Below are 22,008 nucleotides of genomic sequence, written 5' to 3' on the forward strand. Positions count from 1 at the left end.
TGCCTGTAGCCTCAGGATCTCATTACATTCAATATTGTATAAGAATATGAAAATTAGATGGTCAGGTGTTTACATCATGTTAATAGAGACAGTGGCACAGGCTGCAAGGAAGGAGTTAGGTGGTAGTGCTCACTAAGACAAAAGGTGTGCACAGAACGGGGGTGTCACCCCAATCTTGGGATTTGCAGAGAAGAGCTTAAAACAAGAAGTTGTGTTTAGTAAACACCTTTTAAAGTGCAGAGCAGGGCTTTAGAGTTAGGTGGTAGAGCTCGCTAAGACAAAAGGTGTGCACAGAACAGGGGGTGTCACCCCAATCTTGGGATTTGCAGAGAAGAGCTTAAAACAACCTTGTGTAGAAGTTTAAACAAAATACCTTCAGACAGCAAATAAAATAATGTAGCAAAGCATTTATTTCTATTATAGTGAGCTGATATATCAAAAAAAAATTTCATTTCAGTGGTTGAAACAGTAAGGTGCACATCTGTTTACCCCATCTACAGAATAAAATTGAGATAAAACATGAGGGTCTACATTTTCCATGTTAGTCTTTGTCAGATCCATAAAAAGCAGGCTTTACCAAGTTCAGTCAGCATGCCCTTCATGTGGCTAACCTCAGCTTTCTACAGTAGAGTGTCAAAATGTGGCAGCTGACCATACTTATCTATTTTCAGAAGTAGATATAAAACTGAGAAAAATCAGCCTTATTGTGATAGATTTGAATAAACACAATGTAGATACTCCTTAGTGCAAAAGGACACATGAAGAATGTGGAGAAAGCCCACAGAAAGCTGAAGTTGTGTTTAGTAAACACCTTTTAAAGTGCAGAGCAGGGCTTTCTACTACCAGCTCCCAGAAAAGCCCAGTACGCTTTGCATTGCTGTTCCTCCATTTTGCTCTTTTCCTCCCTCCTTCCACAGCCCTGGTTAAAATGACAGTAATTTTTGACAGTGTGTTTTCCCAGATTCTCCTTTTCCCCTCGGACACATTTACCTTTGAGGAGTTGCTGTGTTTGGGATTCCACGTGTCTGGGCAGACAGAACTGTACAAGCAGTGAGCAGAAATCTTAGTGATTGCCCACAGCGTGTGCGTACCGGGCCAGTCCCTGTGCAGCACAGGTTCAGTGGCAGACAGGAGTGGAAACAGTACTTGCAAGGCTCTCTCTGCTGTGGACATTCCCAGCAGGCACCGCGTACCGGGCCGGTCCCTGTGCAGCACAGGTTCAGTGTCAGACCGAGTGGAAACAGTACTTGCAAGGCTCTCTCTGCTGTGGACATTCCCAGCAGGCACGACAGTCCATCCTGATAAATTATTAGGTTTTTGCTCCTGTTCCTAATGCTGCAAAGAGCCCGATGCCTGCCAATGTGAGGACAGCAGGACAAATGCAGACAGCTGGTGACACCAGCAGCTCTGAGCAACCTCTGTGGGCAGACAGCCCCAGGGATGTGCTGCTTATCCCTTCTTAGCCATGACACCACACTGCACTGCTCCCAGTGTGTCCCAGCTGCCTCCTGCCCCTGGTTACTCCAGCAGCACGTGAAGGGGTCCATTCAGCCTGGTCACTTTTCAGCCTGATCCCCGTTCATCCTAACCCCATTCAGCTCAACGGCCTGCAGGCCAGCCTGGGTAAGGCCTGTGTGACATTGCAGGCTCCATTCTTGGTTCACAGTCATGTTCATACAATCACAGAATTATTAATGTTGGAAAAGACCCTTAAGGTCATTGAGTCAAACCCTTAACCCAGCACTGCCATGTTCCCCACTAAACTATATGCCCAAGTGCCACATTTATATGTTTATTGAACACTTACAGGAATGGTAATTCCACCATTTGCTTGGGCAACTTTTTTCAATATCTGTCTATGCACTGAAGAAATTTTTTCCTAATATCCAATCTAAACCTGCCCTGGTAGAACTTGAGACCATTTCCATTTGTCCTACAGCCTGTAATTTAGGAGAAGAGACTGATCTTCACCTTGATACAACCTCCTTTCAGGTGGTTGTAGAGGTCAATAAAATTTCATCTGTGCCTCCTTTTCTTGAGGCTAAACCACCGCAGCTCTCTCAGCTGCTCCTCATTGTGCTCCAGCCAATCCACCAGCTCCATTATCCTACTCTGGATGGACTCTAGAACTTCAAACCCTTGTCTTGCAGACAAGGGCCAAAACTGAACATGGTATTTGAGGTGCAGCATTCAAATCACTGAATGCCAGCAGCATCCAGCTTGAGAGGCTTTGTTGTGCTTCCTGCCTGGTCTGGGGTTACATTTCCAGGTTTTTGTCCCTGTCTCCTGATGCAAGTTACACACTGCCCACTTCCCTGCTGACACAAAACACACTCCACATGGAGCAACTTTCATAGAATCATAAAGTAAGCTGAATTGGAAGGGACTAATCAGGATCATTGAGTCCAGCTCCTGGCCCTGCACAGGACGCCCCAAGAGTCACAACCTGTGCCTCAGAGCACTGTCCAAATGCTCCTTGAGATCTGTCAGGCTTTGTGCTGCGACCATTTCCCTCGGTAGCCTGTTCCAGAGCCCAGCCACCCTCTAGGTGAAAAACCTTTTCCTGATACCCAAGACTGTACGTCCCCTAACTCATTTTTGTGCCTGAACTTTGTTGAGGCTGATGGCTGTGGCTCCCGGATGCATGTCAAAGACAGACTAAGTCTCTGTCAGTGCACACCCACTGCAGAAATGCCATTTTCCATAAGCTCCTGCAGCTCGCCCAGGTCTCTCCGTCCAGCGGGGTCCCCGGCGGGGCGGGCGAGCTTCGATTTTCCATAAGCTCCCGCAGCTCGCCCAGCTCAGCTGGGAACAGGGAGGGCTCTCCTCTCCTTCCAGCGGGGTCCCCGGCGGGGCGGGCGAGCTTCCCGCGTTGCGCACGCCGTGTCCCCGCGCTGCCCACGCCGTGTCCCCGCACTGCCCACGCCGTGTCCCCGCGCCCGCACGACCCCGCAGGGGCTGGCGCTCCCGGCACGGAGCTGCGATAACCCCTCAGGCTCGTGTTGGTGATGATCTCCGCTCCGCTCCCCGGTCCAGCCCGGGTGTCCGTGCGCTGAAACACCGGCAGGCTCCGGCTGGCGGGTTGGGGCCGGGAGCGGGGTCTGTGCAGTCCCCGCATCACCGCAGGGGCTGCTCCTCTGGAGTGGTGCTGCTGGGCTTTGGACATCCGATGGGATAAATGGAAGGTTTTATACTAGGAACAGTAAAAGGGCATAGAGCACACAGTGTATTTAGCGAAATATTAATCTTATTATTTATTAATTGATTCTGATTTCCATTCATGCCCAGATTTTGCCGATGAGGCTGGCAGGCACCTTTCCAATTCCTCGATGCTGCACTCAGCCAGAGAGACAATGATTTCTGTATAAAACCAGAGGCAACATGTGACAGGCAGAGGGTACAGAACAGAACAAACCGAAGAAATGCAACTGGTCTGTACATGGGGTCATATCCCAGCCAGCGCACAAGGGTGAGGAGAAAAGCCACGAGAGGGTGCTGCAGGTCAGTGTCAGCTGGGGCTCCATCTGTTCTAAATCCTAGTTTGAAGCTAGCGCTGTTTGGCCTCTGTACTCAGCAACCAGAGTTTTCTGTCCCCACAGACGGATGCAAGTGGGTAGGGGAAAGTACATCAGCAGGTTTTGGATATGGTCCAGTGAGCCCAAGCCCAAAATGGATGACCTCCACTGACTGCAAACTGATCAATTTTATGTATTCAAACAAAATAAAAGGTAGTCCTGCCTAACCTTTCCAGATTATTCAGCCACAGCTGTGGAAATGTCACCACATTCTATTTATCTCCAGTGCAAAGTTCACATGACATTACATGGTATACACAGCATTGGATTTTTTAAAAAAACTTATTTGCATTCAGGGATAGACAAGGGAATATATGTGGCACTAAAAAAGTAAAATATGTCCAACTGTTTTATAATTTGGGAGGCAAATATCCTTCACTATTGAGAAAAATGCAGAAACTGAAATTTGAATACAGCTCTCAACATTTCAGCCATAAAAGACCAATAGTAGCAACACTTACACATATGCAAGAGTATTGTAGGCAATATGAAAATGAACTATTTAAATACTAGAAAGATAGAAGGGAAAGTTATAAATTTTTGAACATTAAAGGCATTCATTCTAGTTCCTGGTATGCCAGTATTAAATTCCATATATAATTAACCATTAAGAATCATAAGAAATTTTCTGAATAAGTACTTTCCAAACTCCTGGCTTGGAGAAGAGCTTCATGGCCTGACACAGACTATGGAAATTTTGCATCCAATGAAAGAAGCAAAATCCAAATCAAAAGTGAGGAACCCCTATATACTCTTCTACTTCTTCAAACAGGCTCCTACATTTGTAAAAAGATAAGAATACTTCTCATTTTAAAAAGTAATATCACACAAATTCTGTCCTTAGACATTTATGAACTTCAGATTACCAGAAGACAGGAACATATATTAGGAACTGCAATTCTACACGTGCACTTTTCTCACATTCCTTTCCAATTTCCCACTGTACAAAAAGGCATATTTTGGCCAATCAAGAATTAAAATTCTTATGGTATTACCCAGTATTGCTCAAGGAATGTCTGATAATCACAGCAGGATTTTCAGTGTGATTACTGGGAAAGCAGCACAAGGTTAGGATAAACTGGTGGCCAGCAGCCTCAAGAAAGTGAGCAGCTCCCTTTTGATAATTGCTCTTCTTCTGAGCTTGCTCCTCACACTCCTCCTCCTGCACTTTGTGAGATGTTTTAGATAAGCTGGGGCAAGTCCTGAAGCATCTTGAACACTGACACCAAAACAGCAAACTGCACTGAACATTATAGAAATTGCTTATAAGAGACAGGAAGCCAAGTCTAAAAGGCAGCACTGATCCATCCTGTATCAATCAAATTTTCATTATTTACTGATCAGAATACCTAAATACTGAAAACTTCAAGTCCTAGTAAACATAGTACAGTAGCCTAGTCAAGAATTACATCATTGTGTCACTTTAAAAGAGGATTAGAGCTTCAAGGGAAAAAAACAAAAAAGCTCATTCTGGGTAAGTCATACAAATATTACCTTAGCAGTGTAATTATAGTAGTTTAATTGTGTAGAGAACTATTTAAGTTACCTTTGTAAGTATCTCTCTTATTTTATATAACTCTTCAGTATAAAACAATATTTAAACCAATGCCTTTTAGTTTCAAAATACCTTGAATAGTAGAGGGTTGTGGCTCGGCTGCCAAGCAAATTACAGAGATGAGTACTCTCCTTGGGAGAGAACAAAGGAGACAGGTCATAGCAAGCTTGTTCAGGGAACTGAAAGTAGTTATTTCGCAGCTTCTGACTCTAGATCTTTAGAGTCATTGTTCAGAGAAGATGCTCTGCTTGTGCTTTGTCCAAAGGCAAATTCAACAAGGTAAAACTGCAAGTCTTAAATGCAGCAACCCAGAGATGGAGAGTGTGGGACAGGATGTGTATGTACCCCAAAACTCCTGTGAATAACATCTACTAATGCATGCATTCTTAAATTCTTTTCAAAAATGGTATAACTGCAATGTGGGATTTCCATTTGGCTAGTCCATACCATACTGCTTGTCAGCATTTTCCCTTGGTTACTGCTTCTGTGTTTCTCATAACTTCTTTTTTCATGTCTGAAATAGGTAGGGTCTAAGAAACCTTGTGTAGACAGTTGAAAAAAAGGGAAGCTAATGCAGTATACATACATTTGCAGACATTATTGTCTAGTTACAGGAAATTTTCGGCTGAATGTAAAAAGCCTCTTCTCTTTCAGACTAAAAACCTCAAATTGTCACAGGAAAGAAATTTCAAAATCATGGTTTTGAAAAGCACAGATCTCTGTGTTTTTTACCTTTCCACAAAGCTCCCTCATGTTCCCCAAGGCTTGCTACACCAATGTTTAGGGTAGATGGGCAGTTCAGGGCTGAACACTAAGGATTTCCCCACTGCTGGCAGTCCTGAGGTGAGGTTTGTAAAAGCTGAGAACAGAAAAGCCAAGTTTGCAAAGACCTGCTTCAGAGCTATGGGTTCCCAACTTGCCATTGCCCTTTGCTCAATCAAGCTGGTAGATTTTCCTCATGCCTCCTCAGCAGACAGTTCTATTCAATTTTTGCTAAAACATCTTCCCACAAAACATTCCAATTTTGATAAGTCAGCACTTTTAGATGAAAAGTAGTTCTACCTAAAAATAAACAACTAGCTTCAGCTTTGAGAGCTGTAGATTAGTTAATTGCATCAGCAAGTGCTGACTTTGAAACTTAGATATAAACACCTTTTTCATACCCAACCAAACTCTGCTAAGAAAGTATGATTTATAGAGCAATGCAGAAGCTGGCACAGCCTGAGGCTTGAGATTAAACCCTACCTTAATACTGGTTGATAATACTGCATTCTATAACACCCAGAAGGGATGATACAATGCAGCAGAGAGGAACCAGGGGCTTTTGGTCACACTGTTTTCTGTTCCTGTTAATTATGTCCTGGGTCAACATGCATGTACTCTGCATATGCATCTGCTAATGGCAGAATCTGTTACAGTCACAGTAAAAACATTTTGCAATCTGACCTGAGTAATAAGATAGGGCAATGTAATGTTTTGTTTCACAAAGAATGTCCTTCTGTTTGGGTTCACTTCACCAATTACGTTCTAAATGCTTTTATCACACTCTACTGACCTCTAAAAGTAAACTCTAAAATTCATAACTAATTTCCTCTCCCATTTCAACTAAACTGGGGAGAAGCTTATGCCTTTTTATGGGAAGCAGTTATGAGATATTCTTCTTAGAAATAGTTAAAAATAACACCTGGAAGATTTAAAGTTCATGCCACCTGGCCACCATGTGGCTTATATTCTTAACACCATGAATTTAAAGTAGGGGAAATACATCAAAAGCAGCTGAATGTGCGACCCTGATTGCCCTCAGTTTTGTGCAGCCCTGCAGAGGAGAGGGAGCACAAGGCTACTGCAGACCTTGGGTCCAGCAGACACCAAAATCTGGAAGTATGTGAAAATGCACTGGCTTTATATGGACTCAAGTACATTGGTTAGACATAGATGGTACTATGAAAGCGAACATAGAGTTCTAGGGCAGTGATTGGAACACAGATTTAAAAACTCTAAAATATTTCTGTGAACTCTCTGATCCCATAACTGTGTTGTACAACTCTGGCTCCATGTCTAATTGCTGGGTTTTCTGTTTGGATAATATGCAAAAGTCTAATTTACAAAGTGTATCCTAATCATTCGACATTTTAAATTGCTTTTAACCTCAAAACAAATAAAGTAAAATTGAATTTGGCAATATAATTATTATTAATGATATGCAATATCTATTACGTATAGTATTCAATGTGCATAATATTTCAGAGTCTTCGAGCAGCATACCAAAATCTCCATATCACAAAAAGCAACTCCCCTGACATCTGAAGAGAGGGCACATCAGCACAGGCCCACAGGAAGGTGGTTACACTAGACCCACAAGGTGCCACTGCCTCCTTCTCCCAGCTGAGGCCAGTTTAGATGGACAGCTGAATTCTTCTGTAGCCCTTCTGTCCCACCACATTGCTCTGGTGGCTGAGGGTCAGAGCACAGTGCCACTGACACAGTGCCACTGCTAATCCATAACTCACTGTGTGACACAGCAGCAGCAGAGCTACTTCAATGGCTCATGAGCTGCCCAAGGCTCTCAAGCCCCATTGGACAGAGGATATGAATCATGAGAAGGTTGTGAGCTTGAGTCAGTGTTAGTAATCACTAACGAGCAATTTCCCATCTGAACACTAGGAAAAGGACAGGAGACATTCACTGTCCCAAAGTGTCTTGTAGTTCAGCCTACCCACAGAGGCTGCACTGGTCTAAAAGCTGGAGCAGTCACTTTGGTGGCATTACTTATCTAGAAAATGCTCAAAGGAATTTGATAAGCCTCCCTGGCCCCTGTCATCCCTAAGTTTGTCACAAGACTATTTTCTTCAATTCCTACAAGCTGTGGCAGTATGTGTAGCTTTGGTGACACTCCTATGCCAAGGTGCCTCAGGATGGTGCACAGCAGCCTACCTTACCCTCATTGCACAGCAAAGCTACATCACCTGCTGCAGCTGCTGCAATAATAAAGAACTGCTTGCCTCAAAGCATATTTTGATCTCTATTACTACTGTTTCTTTCTTTATTCAGAAATTTGTTTTTCTTTCTCCCAGATCTCTCCTAACTTCTATCTGCAAGAGTTAACTACAGAACAATTTAACTGTCCCTCTGCAACATTTTTGAAACCATTAAAGCTTGCAGAGATTCAAAAAAGGGAAGAAAATCTGGTCTAGAGAATGGGAGAACTGTTGAAATTATTGTGCTGTGCTTTGAAATTTTCCTTGGAAGAAATACATTGCTGTGAATACCAAATATATGTGCTGGTTATTTAAGAACTCTCTGCTTACATATCTTTGCCCCTGCCAGTTAATACTTAGATTTTTATTAAACATTGCTAATTTATTGTTCAAATAATGTTAAAACTTAATTGGCAATGCTTCTTATTTACATATTTTTATTTACCCTATTTTTCTCTTCCTCCAGGCCAGCTGGGTTTAGCCATAGAGCCCCATTCCACTAACCTCAAAAACAACCCATTCCTTTTTACATCTTCATTTTTCCTGTTATTGTGCTGTTTTATCCTGTTGAGTTTTTATTCCTCTCCAGCTACCGTATAATTTTTCCTGGGCACCAGCATTACATAGGCTTGAATCTTGAGGTAAATGTAATAACTCCAAAGAGTTTGTACAGGTATATCTGTGTTCTGAGACCTTAAACTAGAAATGAACACCAAATTTAGATCAGATCAGTTACCCAAATCAGCATTTTATTTTTTTTTTTTTGCTGGTACCCTGAGTATCATAGTATCCTGTGGTGATATATGCAACCAATAGAAGCCAGTTATGTCTGTAACACTCACTGTAGGTTAATAAAAAACAGAAAGAACACACTGAGATCTTATTGTCTCATCATCATCGTCTGTGTCAGTGGTGAAGACCTGGTGTAATTAGAACCCTTAGATCTTCTGAATGTAGGTGTTGAAGGGCTCTTCAGAGCTTTGGAAGGACTTGCCTGGAAGGATTTGAGAAAGATCTGGAAAAGAGTCCTTCCTCCCTATAGCTTGTTAACTAGTACCATTTTGGAGGGGATGTATTCCATATTGGTAAAAGTCTATACCTCCTGTTCTACCCAGACCTTTGAGTGAATATTAAAATCCTGGCTCAGCCACAAAGGGAAATGGTAAAATTCTTAAAAACATATCGGAATCCACTGGTATCTGATGATCAAAAGGCTTTTTCCTGAGCAGAACAAAAAGTAACTACTTTAATAGAATGCTACATCAAAAATCTAACATAGGTAAAATAGTTACATGCAAAACCTTAAGACATATGGTAGAAGGCAGGGACCCACATGTACACAAGTAAAATTAGTATGTTTTCTTATTAAAAAGCTGCAGTTTAGCTCAGCCCAAGTTCTTTGTGTCTTTTGTTTTGCAAATATTGATTACAAATGGCTTTTCCCCGAAGAATGCATGACAATGCTTGATCATTTATTTGCCTTTCAATATTCTTCAAGGCCAAATGAATTAGCTGTTTCCCTGAGTTGAAAATCTAAATGGTTGTGTCTTGGCTCCCAGTAGCCAAGTTGCAAGCAAGATGCTGCCTGACCTAAATGCCCTCAACATTTGGATCAGAAGAAAGAATTTTGGATGCTGACCACATACTCAACAATAAGTATTTGTAGGCTGAACATTTAGTTGGATTTGTAATGGCTGAACATGGATTGGTCTCCTTATAATTTGTCTTTCTATAATTTCCATTAACATTTTCTGTTTGTCAGGTAAAGCATTAGCATATGGTGCCCTATAACACATTTGTCACATAGCAAGGCTAATGAACACAGAAGTACTTTATCAACTTCATCTATTGTGCTTTTACCAGTTGATAATTGCCATAATGGGGCATTTGCTATTTTGATCTTGTAGAGCATGAAGTCCCATTACACTCATACACTAATCTGGTCTATTAGTCCCTGCTCACATCAATAACTGCAAAATCTGTTCCAAAATACTTTGCCCCATATTCTTCTTTTCCTCTCATTTCTGCTGCTTCCAGCACACCAGTTGTCTGACTCCCACACCTTTGCCAAACCCCTCCTCCTCTAAGATGTACTCCTCCTGTGAGTCCATCATACATGGCTGAGTATGGAAGAAATGATGCTGTTTGCAGAACAACAAAAAAATCCTCTCCCACCACAGACTGTAGAAGAGCAAATAGTGGGTTTAAAAAAGGTCAGCTTTTAAAGCGCTTAAAAAGATGATAAAAAATGTCTCCCCTTCAGATAAATCTAGGAACCATAGCTAGGTGCTTGATAGAAGAACCCTTCATAATACAAATATTTCCAAAACATTTTTGAGTCTTTCTTCCCATGCTACCCTCTGCTACAAACTTTTTCTCTATTCCAATTTTTCTGCATTTGGATTACAGTCATATTAAAAAATTAAGTCATACAACATATTTAGTTGTATGACTTCAGTCTCTATTTATGAAACTCAGCCTCATCTATGAAAATGTATCTTTGCAATTTGCAAAGTTGGTAAGATGCTTACATATTCCAGAGAAAAATGCAGTTCAGTGACTTCAGCAGCTACTATTAGGCATGTGCTGTACAAATGACACAGTCATTGCATAAAACAATCAGCCCAGCTGGCCAGAGTTCCTACGTCCTTTGGACACAGTCTTTGATGAATAGACCCTCTTATTTTTCATCTCCAATCTATTATTAATTACATTCTTTGTGATCATCCAGACACAAAGAATTAAGACAATAACTCTCTAAGTGAGTAACAGAGCCTTAGCTTGCCCAATGGAATTGCAGCCATTAAGCTTCTGCCATGAGACCATTGCTTCAGACAGAAGGATGAGCAATTGCCATACAGGCTGGAAAGTGTTCATACATAGTATATTAAGCTAAAATACTCCCTTTTCTTGGGAGTTCTTTGTGGTAGCACCAAATGCATCAATTAAATTACCTAATGAAAAGCATTTCAATATAGAACAATATTCATTCAATGTAACTGTCTCTGTTGTAGTAATATAACAAGAATATAAATTAAAGCTTTTGTGTATGATAATCTTCCTACAGCCAAGCTTAATGAGAAAAAAAAAAAAGTCAAGGTAGATAATATTTCTGTGTCACTGAAACAACAACAAATTCTAGAAACTAACTTCTTGGGATGAGGAGGAAGATACAGAACAAGAAACAACAATTTCCTTGTCTACAAACTGTCATTTATCCCACCTGACTTTGAACACTGCAGGCAGCCCAGAATAACACTGCCAGCCTCACACTGAAATGATGCCTCTGTCGCTCTGCAGTGTTGTGGTTTAACCACAGCCAGCAGCAAAGCACCACGCTGCTGTTCACTCAATCCCTCACAGTGGTGGGGGGAAGAGAATAGGAAAAGTGAGAAAACTCAGGGGTTGAGATAAACAGGGACATTTTAACAGATAAAGCAAAAGCCACACACACAGGCAAAGCCAAATGAGGAATTCATTCACTGTTTCCTGTGGGCAGGCAGGGTTCCAGCCATCTCCAGGAGAGCAGGGCTCCATCACGTGCAACGCTTCCTTGAGATGACAAACACCATCACCCCAAAAGTGCCTCACTTCCTCCTTCTTCCCCCAGCTGTTTATGTGAGCGTGATGCCATGTGGTCTGGAATTCCCCTTTAGTCAGTGGGGTCAGCTGTCCAGCTGTGTCCCCTCCTGGCTCCTTGTGCACCCCTGGCCTCCTCTCTGGTGGGGTGAGAATCAGAAAAGGCCTTGGCTCTGTGTAAGCTCTGCTCAGCAGTAACAAACACATCCCTGTGTTATCAACACTGTTTCCAGCACAAATCCAAACCACAGCCCCACAGGAGCTACTATGAAGAAAATTAACTCTCCCCCAGGCAAAACCAGTGCAAGTGCCTGCACAGAGAGGGAGTGCTCGCAGTGCTCTCATTAAGGATTGCAGCTGGGAGCTAGCACAGGAGCAGTCACAATGTGGGCATCATGTTGTCATGCAGAGAGAGATGATGAATGCAGGCACAGGCACCTGCTGAGGTCTCTGACTTCCTGACAGTGTGCATGGCACGCCCGCTGCTGTTGGACAGCCCTGACACCATCGCACACCCCCAGCCTTTTTTTGTACCGTATCCATCCGTTCAGGACCAGCCATTAAACTGCCATTCTCCGTGCATAACTTCATGCTGTTTTCCCTTTCAGAAAGTGACCTGTCAAAGGCAGAGAGTACACTGCACAACAATCATTTCTTGCCTGCATTATTTGAACACATGAAGGAAATACGGTTTATGGGCTGGAGAAACCAGAGTTTCAGCCTTCCAAAATGTGTTCTGTGTATATTTTTCCTCTTTATAACTTTCACTACCCCATCTTTTCAAAACTCATGAATCCTTTTTATTTCGCTCACCAAAATCTCAAAGTAATTGTTTTACCACAGAGGAAGTTTAAATATGGAACTAGCACAAGGCAACACCCAAATTCAGAATGCATCCTGAAACACAAAGGCATGAGACTCTGAGATACGTATCTATCCACAACATCCTTCTCCCAAGTATCTCAGCCGAAGTTCTGCATCCGGTCTGCAGAACTGCAATGCTCTCCTGACCCTCCCTAAATTGTAAGGAAACTCGGGTCTAGATTTAAGCTTTACACCCAAGCATGTCTCTTGTTAAGAGAACAGAAATATTATGGGCCTGGTAGTGCCCATTTTTGAGTTGTTCTTTCACTTGCGAATGCAGGGAAAACAGATTGCTACACTGCAGTTACAAGAGGTGGTATATGATAAGAATGAAAGCTGTATAAAATGTTCATAATTAATTTAATAAGAACTCCCCAAACCCTACATTTTGTATTTTAACCTCTCATCCAAAGAAAATACAATGTTATTCAATGAGACAGTCAAACTTCAGGAACTCTCTTCTGTGCATGCAAAGATTTTTTTCTGAATAAGAGTGATGACCAGAAGATTGCTCAATGAATCCACTGATCTATCTTCTGTTACAACTTCTGCCCTGAATGTACACCTTTTGGTCAGATTCCCAGACTGATCTAAATAATCTCACAAAGCTGCATCTCTAAAACTTTTAAATATTCTATGGGGTTGTACCAGTTGATGGATGATGTAGAAGTGATTTCAGGTTTAGGGATTGACACACCCCTAAGAGTTAAATACCTTTGTTCTTGCCTTTATGTTTGTCACTTATCCTGAAATTATCCTTATTATAACCCAGATCAATACAGAACAAAAATGAAGAAGCTTGCATTCAGCATTTTAGTGGAATTGAGCACCTATATGAAGTGTTTGTTTTCCCTCCTTTGTTTGAAAAAATTCCTTCAGGAAAATATACATTCTGAATATATTAATCCTTATTTATTTGATGGGGAGGGGGTTTATTTATTACTATAAATTAACTACTATTAAAAATACTAATATAATTATTCCTTATAAGTAAATTTTAAAGTATTATGAGTTTACATTTTTAAGTCTCTATAGGAGGCAGAGTTGCTTCACAAATAGTTGCTGACAATTTTACCTATTTTAGCTCTTTTTGCCTGCAATTTTATACTTTTGTGTATCTAAGCAATTTAGACACAGCTTCTGGTTTCTAGATATTATTTTCATTCTTCTTCTTTTTTGTACTGTACAGGTCTCTTTGGCATGCACCTAACCTAGGAGTGTACTATCTATCAGGTTCTCTGATTAACACATACTGCTCTTGACAGTGCCTAGCTGAAAATAGTCAAACTCAGCTTTTAATCATATGTTATGAATGTTATGAATGACTTTCAATTCTTAATGCACAGGTGCAATAACTTTTGCCTTTTAAACACAGCTGAAATTTCTTATATACTCCCGATGCAGAAGCTAGATTTATTTCAAAATTGGTAGCTTATGACTGGTTCCATTGATTTTAAAAATAAAAAGGCATTGTGCAAAACTAGTGAGGTTTCTAGATGTAAAACAAACATTCACTGTGGAAATGTCAGGTAAGGAATTTGCTGAACAATATAGGACTTCTGCATAAGAAGAAACAAGACTTAACATCACTAAAGTCCATATCTAATGTTTGACTAACATGTTGACATGTAATATATTACTTATCTGATGTTGTGTGTCTTACAGGTTAAAGAAATGTTCCAAGAACTTTGAGGTGTGAAGCATTGTGTACACTAGTCACAGCTCTTACAGTTCTTACTCATAATACTGTTGGTTGTGGAGCTCTTGTGAAAATCTGAACTAATATGTCTGAAACAATTCAAAAAGCTGAAATTTCAGACTCACTGGAACAATAAGTTCATTTTTAAAAAGTTATCTCACAAGTTTGTTTAAATTCTTTTATTTAATCAGAGAAGTATGTAGGGTCAGAATTTTTCCCATGTCAGACTGAGGAAAAAAATTAGATATCTTCAGCAGAATTTTGTCAAAAGTGTAAAATATTATTGGTATTTAGCACTGAAGCCCTTTCAAATAGCTCAGTCTTCACTCCACTTAGAGAACAATGGTTCTAAAAATATCTTTAGCATTTTCCTTTTTACCTTTCTTAAACTATGTCAGAAAAGAAATGGCCCTTTCATCCATGTGAACAGAGAAGCCTACTTAATTTCTTCCAATAAGAACAGTTAATCTACAGAGAAAAATTACTTTTTCATGTCTTCTTTTTTTCAAAATTTCTAAAGTGCCATAATTAAAAGTATATCAGTATGTCAACCTGAGAATGTTTATACAGCAGAGTCAAATTGACAAAAAGTACCCCCTTTGTCTGGCTTCAGGCAAGAGTTCTTGAACCCTATTAAAGAAGAGGCAGGAACATACATTCATTTGGGAAACCTACCATGTCCAGTAATGAGGACTTACACTGCAGAGACTGGGGACTGGGATGGAGTGATGATGCAAGTTTAAGCATTTTTTTCCTCTCAGTCAGTCTTGCTACACTGAGAAAGGGCAACCGCATAGTTGCCCAATTCTAGGTGAAAGGCTTAGTTTCACTTGTTTGCAAGTCCTCAAAAATGTAAGTCCTTGCCACATGCATAAACAGGGGAAAGAGTCTAACACTTTCCCCATTTCCTGCTCCTCTTTATCCTTTCCTTTTTCTTTTCTATATTCATTATTAATAACAAATGGACAAATGGACCGTGGACTGGTTCAGCTCTGGTGAGAGCTCTCAGGATGCAAAGGGCAATCACTGCCAAGTGATTAATTTCGAAACGGAAATTCTCCTATGAGCACTTTCTGTAAGAGACTGACTGATTTTTGCTGCCAAGTGAAACAGGCCAGTCCCATATTTATGGCATTTTTTGTAACTCCTTTCCTTTCCAAACACATATTAGCAAAATACTAGCCATGATTTCAGTTAAGAGAATGTGAGGGAGAGGAAATTAAAGATGTTTTCTCCTGCCGTTTTGACCCAGATTGCTAACATTTCATTCTATGCGCTCATTTTGAGTAAGCTGAATTATATTTATGAGATATTATTCTCCTTTTTTCCCTATTTTTAATGTAACAATTATATAAAACAGTTACCGCATGTATCATCTATCAAAATAAGTGTGAGTCAGTAACTTTACTGACTGTAAAGGAGAGCACTGCAGAATTCCACCAGAGGGAGCACGTGCGATTGAGAACTTGAAAAGCTAAGTTCAAAAAAAAAAAATCAAACCCAAAAAACACTTAAGCACTTAGGGAAAGATCATTATCCTGCGAAATAGCAGACTGAAAAGAAATAAAGACTGATCTTCAGAAGCATCTTCAGAAGCATCGTGTTTGTGCCTTTTGAAGCAAAATTCTTCACATGCAAAATAACATATAATGGAGATCAATAACACAAATTAAAACTGTTATTTTAACAACTATACTTATATTTTTTTTTCCCTGGGAAATGCATTATTTTGCATAACACTGCACTTTAACAATCCCTTATTTTGATTGTTTATTATAACTTGACAATGTCTCCCTCCATATTTTGCCCAGCACCAATTCCTCAGCCTTTTTCTCATCTCTTAAAATGGGCATCTCCAAACCAGTGGTTGCAGATCATCATCCCTCCCACAGCAGTTGGGACAAAGCTGTACAATGTCCTGTGACTCTGCCTAGCAATTTATCTGATATCTTTTCTTTAAACACTTTTTCTTTTATTTTACTAGAATTAAGAGTATTTTGGTGATTGTCAGGCAACATATTGCAAATACACAGTAGAGTTAAGATCAGATTTCAAGTAGCTATGCTCTAAGCACATAATTCTCAATAGTTCCTCATTTTTTTGTTTTGGCTGTTCAACTGATTTTAAATATTCATCTCTGTTTCAAATTTAAGGTGTGCTGTGATCAATTTCTGCACCCTTTTTCTCTGCCATTGATAACTTTGTAAATGGCAATTAATTTCTCTAATGGCTTTTTCATATTTTATTCTATTTTATATCATCCTCCTTTTTCCATCTGCTAAATCTAAAAACATATCCACTTCCCTTCTGCTGCTCATTCACCCACCAAAAGTTGTGTCAGTACTCAAAGAAGCCAATCCCAACACTGACAGGCTGAACAGGACCAGCAGTTTCTTTGAGCCTTCAGTCACTCTTTTGCACTTCCATGAATTAGATAAGTTTTTTTTTTCCTAAGGAGATACAGTTAAACAAAAACAAAGCAGCTGGGTAGAGGAAGGATAGTGAAAAAGAAGACAAAAACCTTCTGAGTGGAGAAGTCAGGAGTAATAGTACAATATGTGGTAAAGATAAAAATCAACTTCTGAAATGAGAATTATGCCTTACTGGTTTTTACTAGTTATGAGGACCACTTGGGATTTCTCAAGGTTTTCCTGTGCCTATGGATTACTGCAATCATTGGAGTATACCCCTAAGTAAGGAAAAGAAGAATGTGGTTTCCATGCCAATGTGGTTCTTGTATCCTAAGAAAGGAGAAGGGATGAAACTACTACCACCCTATGAAGCCAGAGTTTTGTCTAGAAAGGGAGCTGTTCTTCTGTTCCCCATGCAGAATACAATGAAGGTGGAGAGTGGAGGACCAGGAATGCACAGTGAAGCATGTACTACAACAAATTGCTAGAGTGCTGGCAGCTTTGACCTAGTTTGGTTGTTAAAATAAGTAAGTTGCCAACTTTGCCTTTTGCTAAGACTGTTATTAGCACCTTTGGAGTTTTTAACATTTTTCTTTTTTATTTTTCCCAAAATATTCATCACATTCCAAAGCTCTTCTCTAGTTGAACTCCTCAAGCAAGATTGCTAACAGAAATGACACTCTTTATATAAGCTCCATTAACTCATATACCTTGTAGAAGACTCCAAACTGTCATTTGTTATGCTTTCTACTTTGTGTTCAATGTTTCCCCAGACAAAATGTACCCAATGATGCACTGTGATGTTTCGGTATCACAATCCTGCTTTCTCTCTCAGCTCCAATGTTTTCTAAACTCTGAGTTTTGTGTGCCCATCAATATATTTTTCAGTGATGCATACCTTTCTGTCATGCTAGAAATTCTCAAAAACTTTACAAAAGCAGCAAAACATGCATAAATTTCCCTTTATACTTTCACTACACATTCTTAAAGTGTTTTCAAGGTGACCTCAGTTTACCTTGTGTTAACTACTAGATAAAAACCAATTTCCATTCATTCTTGCCTTTGCACCCTGATTTTTCTTTGCCCTCTAATCTTTCAGTACTACAGCAGTGCAATCTTTCAAAGTTAGAGAACAGCAAGCACTGTTTAAGATCTGGAACATTAGTACATTCTGAAGTGGCAGAATGTTTGGATTTTTATCCTGTCTTCTGCAGGGCCTTCTGTATATTTGTTATTTCATACCTTATGCAAGCACCAAGGCTTTGGTTTTAACAGCAACTCCTCCCTATGCTCATGTTTGGTTTCATTGTCGTTTCCCCACTGTAGTAATCTGGCCTGCACTTGTCCATGAGGTCTCTATTGGAGTGCATGAAATTGCGATGATTTCCAAGTTAAATTCATTGCATATAGACTCATTTATAGTTTTGTAAAACCAGTACATTTAAAACTCTCCCCATGCTCTTCAGAGGAGAACTAATTTCTTTGCATGAGCCTTTATCTCATGACATTTTTGTTGCATTACCTAACCTCAGTCTGTGATGCTTCTTCCTGTATTACTTTCTGTGGGTGTGGCTATTCCATATTTTTCCTGTCCCTACACTTAATTTAGCTTTATTCTTATCTATGATTACATTCATTATTCCTTTTTTTTTATTTGAATGACAGTTGCTTACTTCTAGAATGGATATGATGTGAGAGTCAGTCTTGATTATCATTTTATAACTGTATCTTAGAGTATTTAATTTTTCCACGTTTGTCCCTAGAATTTTCCTTCATAGGCATTATGTGACGAGTCCATTTTCAGGCTAATCATTGACAGTTTCAAGATTCTAAGAAATGCCATGTTTCAAAGCAAGTCAGACCAATAGTGAAATTTTTGAGTCTACTGCAGTCTTTCATCACAGCTAGAAAGTTACAATTATACTTGTAGTCATTTGGTAGACATACTGTGGTATCCAGACCTACATTACAATGGAATACTCAGATTAGTACACAATCTATTTGGATTTTGAGGTGTCCTGATATGTGTCTAAAGACTTTGCTGCATAAAACCTCTTCTGAGATTACTCTGAAACAATATATCTCATAAACAAAGAGAGGTTTATTCTGCACACAAACTTAAAGCTTTGTTTTAATTACCAAGACTTATCTTTCTATTTCTAAGCAGGACATGTCTCAATTTTTGCTATTATAAAGTTGAAATTATTCATTAAAACCAGCCAACCTCTACTTTTCCCAGCTTTCGTTTTTCAATTTTTGTGGTATTTCTTTAGTACATTTGTCTGGCAATCCCTTCTGAGGACAAGTGATGAGAATGCAGATCCCCTCTGAGAAGGAGTTCATTCTTATTGGAAGCATCCACTGGATGTAAACTGTGCTACAGGAAAAGAAATGGCCAGATCCAACTGTCCAACTTTTTATCTAAACAGAAAATGCAATTCAGCATGGGCATTTCTTGTCTATTTAATTTAAAAACTCTTAGGCCATAAATATTCAAGCCTGAGATTTCTCCAAGTTTTTAAAAGGCTCCATTTATTAGACAGTTCACATGACTCAACACAAAGGGGAAGCTGCCCAGCTGTGTGGCTGCTTTTAGTACTGGATAACCTATGCTAGGCTAATAGGGGAAAGCCCCTTAAATCCCTGCTCCCACTAATCCCCCAGCACTGATTTACAGTGTCACTGTCCTCTTTACCCAGAATTTTTTCAGCTCTTCAGCTGTTAATTTCACGCAGGATGCCTGATCACTCCTCCCCTTAAGAGATGTAAATGGATTTTTCTAATAACTTCTTAAACTTCATTTTAGCTAAAACAAAATACATTAGTACAGAAAGAGATCGTTGAGCCATACAGATCCCACTACAAACCCATTACACTGGACAGAAACTGTATAAGGCCAAAACTATACAGAAAGAAGCCCTGTGAATTAAGATGCCATTTGATAGCTCACACGTTCTTACTGAAAAGATCCTTAAATCTTGTGCTGTGAACTTCACAGAGTGAGGGTACAGACAAAAATTAAAAGGAAAATAAAACACAAAGAGCAGAGGGAGTGTTGGATATGTGTGAATGGGCAGGAAAAAGAGCATACAAAATAAATATGAAGATTAATCAGAATCAAATATCTTCAAGTTGCAGCAGCTGTTCAGGATTGTGGCATCCTAAAGACCACACCCAGTAAAAGGTTTTCCTCTCCTTCTAGGATTTGTGGTTTTTCATTGATTTAAAAGAATTAATATCTGCAGCAGGAGGCTCCATCACTGATCAGTGATGAACCTCAACATGCCAACAACAATGTATGTTACTTGCCAAGGCAAGTAGGCATCAGTAGGTGACCCAGGTGGATGACATGGAATTGAGGGAAGCAGCTGATTCTCTCAAGGCCAGGGCTGTTGTTAGCTGTTGCCGTGTGCTGTCACGGCTTGCCTCAGTTACCCAGGTCCTTCCCCAGGTGTCAATCACCTCTCCTTTCCCCACCTTTGACTCCTGCTGGGCACTGTCTATCAACCCAGAAATTCCAAGGAACGCATCGAGTGATTGGCAGGTTCAAAGGATGCTCTCCACGCCCTGGGGGGCCCTTGGCCCACCCAGGTGTCCCTCTCACCTGAGACCCCCTCCCCCTGTGCCTGGTTGGTGCTCCCTGTGCTCCCTCCCCTGCCCCTCTCCCCAGGTAAAAGGACGAGCACACCATGCGGTTGGGAGTGCTGTTGGAGTTGTTGTGGGATTCAGAGGCCATGCGGCCCAGAATAAAAACTCTGGATTAAAAACTCTCCATCAGGACCCGCTCCTTTCTTCACCTCACCTCAAAGGTTTCTCCAGCTCAGGAAGGCCTGAGGAGTGACCCCCTCAGCAGCAAGCTCCAGCCATAAGCTCTGGAGCTCAGGACATGCCCGGATTTGTCTCCACGTGCCCAGCTTGACCACAGGTACTGAACAGCCTCTCTGGGGAGAAAACGGGACATGCCTGGATTTGTCTCCACGTGCCCAGCCTGACCACAGGTACTGAACAGCGTCTCTGGGGAGAAAACTCCACAGGTTCAGCAGCAGGAACCAGACAAGACAAGGCACATCCCATTCAGTAATATTGGTAAAATAAGACAAGGCACATCCCATTCACTAATATTGGTAAAATCCAATAGTTAGCAGGATCTGAAAGGCTGGGGATGTGGGCCAGTATGAATTCCTTCCAGTTCAATGAAGGTGAATGTAAAGTCCTGCACCTTGGATACAATAAGCCAAGCAGCCAGGAGCTGACTGGCTGGGTAAACAGCAGCTTTACAGAAAGGTCCCAGTGCACAGCAAGGGCAGCCTTGAGTGAGTGATTGCTCTTATAGCAATGAAAATTAGTGATCCACTGGGAAATACCAGTAACAATCTACCTGGAAGACCAAGGGAAGTGATGACTGCCCCCATCCCTTCTGGCACTTGTGGCTGCCTATGGAGAGCTGTGCACAGCCCAGGGCTGGGTGAAAGAAGAAAGATCCCAACAAACTACAATGAACCTAGTGAAGGGTCACCAAACAAATGGAGAGCTGCAGCATGTGACAAACAGGGAGACACTGAGAAAGGTTGGTTTGTTCAGCCTGAAGAACAGGAGGTGACAGGATAATCTGATTTATGTCTTCAGCTACCCATTGGGAGGGAATAAAGAAGATGGAGCCAGACACCTCTTGGAGGTGCATGGCAAAATGATCAAGTAGCAACATGGCAAATTCAAGGAAGGGAGTAAGTGGAAACTCTTATCAGTGAGGGTGGACAACCTGTTGTGGCCAAGAGGTCATGGAATTTCCCATCCACTATGAGATTCAAAACTCATCTGGACGTTTCACAAGACGATTTCAGCTAAGCAAGCTGAAGGGGAGGTAACTATTATCCAGCCACAACGATGTGCTAGATGGCAGCCCTGCTCCTGCCTATGACTGCAATGGGCTCTTAGAGGTGACTTTCACCAGTCATGGTTTAGCAGCCACTAGGGACAAGCTAAACACAGCTGATGCAATGATGAGGAAACTGTGCAACAAGATCGTTAGAACTGGACACATGAAATAGCTGCATGCAGATCCTGAGGAGAAGATGGAGCCTCCTCAGGTCTCGGAGCATTGATCCTAGTGCTTTGCATTTGCATGTCTCTGTGACAAATCAACAAGGAATGTATCTGCTCTGTAACTGCAAATCATTGCAGCCCCATAATAGTCCATCCACTTCAAATCAGCCCTTTTGCTGTGCTGACTCACACCTCCATGTCTCTTCTTGCTCCCCTTCTTAGGTATTTTTGGATAAGTCATCTTCTTGGTTGATGTACGTAAAGATGACTGAAGCTCAGCTCCCTGACCACAAGGGTTAATGAG

This window comes from Passer montanus, unplaced genomic scaffold (genome assembly GCF_014805655.1).
Source record: "Passer montanus isolate IOZ18808 unplaced genomic scaffold, ASM1480565v1 scaffold17, whole genome shotgun sequence".
NCBI lineage: Eukaryota > Metazoa > Chordata > Aves > Passeriformes > Passeridae > Passer > Passer montanus.